The following is a 6,171-nucleotide window of genomic DNA, read 5'->3' on the forward strand; positions in this document are numbered from 1 at the left end:
TTTTAAAAAGTTAGACCCGTTATCCTTACTAGTATAGTTAGGATTAGCGATTTTTGGTTTTCCTAAAACTGGTACATAGTGTCTTTGCACCAAGACCAATAAGGGAAACTACCAGGCGCGCCGATCACCTATTTCTCGGATAAGTTACCGACTTTGAATAAAATGAAATTTTCGGAGATGGAACCTAAGAACCGGCTATCACATCCAAGGGAGGCAGCAGGCGCCCAAATTGCTCATTTCTCGGATAAGTTCCTGACTTAGAATAAACATCAATGACTTCCCAATTTAATTCAAAATCAGTGATTTTCATAGTAGGATATTGAAAATATTGTGTACTATAGTTCTTCAACACGCTATATCGAATATATATTTTAAAAGCAGCCAATATCTACTCAAACTCACTTTAATAGTAAATTGATGTAATAAAGGAAACCCAACTAAAAATTAAAAATAAATAATAGTTTAAAAAAACTAAAAAAATACGCTTTTGTAGAAAATCTAACTAAAAATGAATAATAAATAATAATTTAAAAAACAAAAAAAAACAAGCTTTTATAGAAAATACAATTAAAAATTAAAAAAAAATTTTAATAAATTTGAATTAAGAATAGTGTAAATAAGAAAAAAAGTATTTTATTGTAAAAAAAAGCGTGGGGTGCATGGTGTCAATAGTTATAAATATTTTATTGACAGATATGAGTAGAAGGATATTCATTTTGATAATAATGAGTAGAAGGATATTCATTTTGTTAATACCTTAAAAAGCACCACACGCTTTTTTTTTACAATAAAATACATTTTTTTTTCTTATTTACATTATACTTTATTAAAATTTATTAAAATTTATTTTCTATTTTTTGTTGGATTTTCTATAAAAGCGTGTTTTTTTTTAGTTTTTTAAAAGTATTATTTATTATTCATTTTTAGTTAGATTTTCTACAAAAGCGTGTTTTTCAGTTTTTTTTAAACTGTTATTTATTTTTAATTTTTTTGTTGGATTTCCTATAAAAGCGTGTTTTTTTTTTAGTTTTTTAAAACTATTATTTATTCTTTAGTCAGACTGGCGATGTTGGTTACGTGCTGTTGGACATGATAATGTTGCAAACTGTATACTGTGCACAAAAACATTTTTAACTTAATTCTGAACGTTATGTATGTGTGTTGAAATGCTTTTTGATGATGTTCTTGTTATATATATGTTATCTCGTTTGATAAGATAGGGGAAAACGGGGAAGGTGGTAGAGATAAAATGTGGAAAATTCATACAAATTCTTCTCAAACAGTTACATAAACGACACTGGAGGGTTGATAGTAACATGACGTTGCCCCCGAGAACAAAATTTGAGAAATATGAAACTGTGACATCAAATAGGCGCAGAATATAAGCCAAACAGAAAGAAGAAAAAACTGAGAAAAATGCAGTTTGGGTCCGCGCCTTAGATTTTTCGTGAAAACGTCGGGATAAAATGATAAGTGTTCCTTATTAATATGTAATTTAACTATCATTATCGTGAATACAACGGATACACAGATTAGTATGATGGTTACAGAATAGATACATCACAAGTGTATTTCATGTAGCAAGGATCTGTGGTAGCTAAAGAATAGCGCCTCGTCATGCATAAGATGAAAACGACAGTGAACACTACATCACAGGGAAAACAAACACTGAGCGACAAACACGCACAGACAGGCCTCAGCAGGTAACTCTTCCCTGATGATGGTGACTGCAACGTCGACCGAAACGTCGGTAATATTTTCGCCTTATACGCGGCTACAACCCAGAAGCCAAGCAACTTCAGTTAATGGCCGTGAAAGCCTGCGTTCTTTACTAACGTACAGACATGATCTATCCGTTGTGTGCTCAACCATTGTTGACGCATTATTAGTCTCGTACTTATTAGCGATTCAAATCCGACGGTATTTTGTCACATAAGAAAGTGCGACCGACTATCACTGTAACGAGCGAATAGCCGTTTTCACGTCAAAAATTATTGTTGGCGTGAATTGAACAACGCATGCGCGGATGTTGTAGGTTTCTGATCCGCTTCACTATCAGGCTGGCTTGAATGGCGCGGCATTTATCGTTTTGAATAGATGGGCACAAACTAATCGGCAGATATGGGTTGCCGATAACTCAGAGCAATGAACACATTTTTTGAATTATTGATAATGCGATTATGCAAGCAGAAACCCAAGTACAGGAAAAGATAGGTTGCTACAAATAAATACTCGCTTTGGCTTGGAGGTAGTTTCACCAATTCACACACACGTAACAAAGGGAATACAGAATGAATATGTGCGTGAGTGTGTGAGAGAATGACAGCATCATAACAAGAATATTAATTATATTTTTACAATTTTTATATTTCAAACAATATTGAATAATTTTTAGATTATCATTTAATTACGTAGTCATATTTTTACATTAATACAAAATTTTATATGTTTTATGTTGTGAAGTACTGAACTTGAATGATAGATGGGTAGATGATTCATCAGTAATTGCTGTAATTTGTAAATTATTATTATTATTATGTAATTTCATGTTTGATTCCTAGATAGGCTATATAACTTACTAAACGTTGTTTATCTCATGGTCCAGTGTAAGAGAAGGTGTAGACGCCTTAACTAAACCAGAGGTCGAATAAATAAATCAATTTTTGTAAACTTGCAGAATAAAAAAATTAAATCTAATATATTGCTTGTCAAAATACGTTATCGTGCTCAATATGTAAAACATAAATATAATGTTCTGGCTGTGTATTATTATATTACAAAGGTAACTCATATATGGGTATTTACTGCCACACTTTGATCACGTGCAATTTATTTGGAAGTGAATTATAAATTGCATTTAAAAATTTCTCACTGAAGGAAAGGTCTTAATGAAACACCTTCCACTTTAGTTGTACAAAACTCTAGGTTAAAATTTTCAACTTATAAACTAAATTTCTATTTTCTTTTTTAATTTATACTTAGTTGTTAAAACTGGCAAAAGAGAAACATTATAGCATTAACGGTTTAATGAGTCTTAACTAGATGGATAGTATTTTAATAAAATCGCTTGTTGAAAATCAAGTCTAAAGCCAGGGATTAGTTTTGTTTTTTCAAGTTATGTTTAGCTTTTAACGGAGCCCATTTTATTATATAGTTTAAAATATCGGTCTGCTAATCAAACGATTTGATAGTTGACGTAGCTTCTCCGGCAGCGAGTTCTAGCGGCGGTAGCGAAAACTACGTGTGAGTCCCGTCGAGAAATTTGCGTATATTTTACGCGCTGTTTTTTTTTTTTTTTTTTTTTTTTTTTAATGATTCTACGTTAAATTCCGTGACCGTGTCTTTATTATGAGGGTATTTGCAACGTGAGAACTCATTAATTTGTTCGCTACCGAGGTTAGGTGTCAACACGTAACTCGCCGCTCTCATTTTTTTTCTTATTTTTGTCAACGGTATAATTATTGTTACAAAGGCTATGCGAAAGGATAATTTAAAATAAATATATACTTAAAGTGATTCTGTGTTAATGTTCGCAACTGATGCCACCGTGCACGTCTGTGAGCTGATGAGACTCACAGCTCGTGGCTGGCTGGCGGGTCGCTGGCCGTTCGGGTGGCGGGGGGGGGGGGGGGGGGGGGGGGGACGCTAACGAGCTCGACTCCCAGCTGTCGGCCGACTTCCGGCGCAACTCTGACACGATGCCGCACACTCGCGCTCCCGCCGAGTCGTGTTTGTCCGCGCGGTAATTGTGTTTTCTGATAATTATGCGTCATCGCAATATTGCGCAAACAATACCGCCCGGCGCTGCGCGCGCTTCGCGGCTCGCCGACTAACAGCCGACCCTGCTGCGAGCGATTCTGAAGGCACGCGACCACCGACTGCAATTTGGTTGAACGCTGTTTAAAACTAAAACTAATTAAAGAAAGGGGGTGTCGCTGTGTCATGGACACGGCCGTGTGTTGTACGTGAATACGTGTACGTAACATGTAATATTTTCTATACAAAATATAAAATACGTTATTTTATGTATGTTATAATCATGTTTGAACACTGTGAAGGCCTTCGGGTTTTCATGTTTTTATTTTAACACCACATATATTATATATATATATTCACTGTAAGTAACTATTTTACACAAATGTTTTATATATGCAATCGATAAATTTTGACGAGAGATGACTATTGAAACGCAAACGAATGTCGTAGCTTCTCCGAGTCAAAAGTTATACTAAATGGAAATCTCGAAACGCAGCAAAATGACTTCAAAATTGCGGCGCTTCCCTCTCCACCGTGCGCGATGCTTCACAGTTCTCACTTAGCGTAACGGATTCTTTGATCCTTTAGCTAACCAGTGGTGTAATAAAATTTGGATGGAGATATAGTTATGTAGCTGCAACACCAAACTGTATCCCCCGATTTTGTTATCATTAGTTTTTTGAATTGCCACCCACTATGGAAGCAATTTTAAAGACGTATTTACGTCAATAAAAACTTAAACAGTGTGAGTTAGAATTTGACTGACAAACTTCAAGTGCTGGTTGAACAGCCGAAATAAAAACATTTAATACGACTTATTACCTAATGTGCTTTTTAAAGATGGTGTACCCCTATGAAGTTCGAGTTGAACTTTTTTTAAATTGTAGATTAGCTAAGAAAATTATGTAAATAATTACAAACGTATTTACCAAGGAAATATACACAATCAAATGTCAGGAGTGTATAAGATGTAATTCATAACAAAACCATTTTAGAATAATCATTTCTAATGTAGTAAATCGTATGCCTGTTTAAATTTTACCTTACTAATATTAAGGTTCTGATTTTAATCCTCCCGTTTAAGAAAATTCGAGAGCACCTATATTTTGCCTTGATGGAATCACAATTACCGTGGCTTCATTTTATGAGATAGCCAATTTAAAAAAAAGTGAAAGACACCCCTACTTCATGTTAATTATGATTATACCATCGTTGATGTTTAGACTTACTGCCACCAAACGCCGCTGTTACACGTCAGAAACACTCGACGGTGCACGGTGGGTGGGCTTGTGCAGTCGTGAAAGGAAACTAAAAGTAACCTGCGAAGAGGTTGCGCTGAGAGTCTCGTGAACCCGAATGAGCGAGCGGGCGTCGACGTCTCTTCAGGCACCTGCGGGGCCGAGAGGAGGTTATTATCCTCTCGGTCGACGCGAGCTGCGTGGGTAGCCGAGTGCGTGTGGCACTCCCCCCCACACCACGGGGAAGTCCAAAATGGAACGCCCTCGCCTGCTGGGATCCCGCCGGTTGCCATGGCAACCCACGCGCCGCTCTCGCGTGTCGTATTCACGTCCTCGAGGGCGGGCCAGGGGGCCGCGAATCACTCGTGGGATGACACGAGCTCGGTCTTCGAGCGCGGCTCGTGTTCTTGGGGGCAGTCGTCGTACACACGGGCGACTTTGCGCCGCAGCAACTGAGTGAACGGGGAATCGCCAGTGTATAAAAGGCTCTTAAGCTGGACACACAATGATCCGTTTCATCCGTCCGTCACCCGTCCATCCTTCGATCACGTGACATTCAACCCCAATCAGATGGCCAGAAAAATTTCATTTGTCCGTACGTATAAACTTTGCCAAGTTTAACTTTAGACGGACGGACCGATGAAATTATAGCCTCAAAAAATGAAATGAGACGGATTATCTTTATTTTAAAAAGGTTTTGAAGTGAAACTTCTTTGCTGAAGGGGATGCAATTTTCGAGAGTTACAAAAATGCCGATCGCATGAGGGGAATAGTTAGGTACGTGGTGGGGGAACCAGTAGAGAGGAGAGTGCGTCAGCGGCGACGCCACTTCAACGCAATCATTAGCAGTCGAATGGGAAGACGAAAAGACGAGGGGGATAGTACGTAGCGTAGCATGCTATATGCTTGTTGTAACGGCCGTAAGAGGAGAGGTAGGAATGATGCAGCAGTGATGCTATTATGGAATCCTCGTAACGCTGCTTGTGTTTTGTCTACTCCTCAGGGTTTTTTTTTTTTTCATTTGAGATAATACCCGCACTCTTCAATTCTCAATGTTCAATCTCTTGTTCAATAAAAAAAATACAATAAGTTATCTCTATATATACCTAATTAGCAAGAAGTTTCACTTCTGTCGCGCTTGGACTCCACGCACACTTTTTTTTAATTTTGTTTATTT

Source organism: Bacillus rossius, chromosome 1 (genome assembly GCF_032445375.1).
Source record: "Bacillus rossius redtenbacheri isolate Brsri chromosome 1, Brsri_v3, whole genome shotgun sequence".
Lineage (NCBI taxonomy): Eukaryota > Metazoa > Arthropoda > Insecta > Phasmatodea > Bacillidae > Bacillus > Bacillus rossius.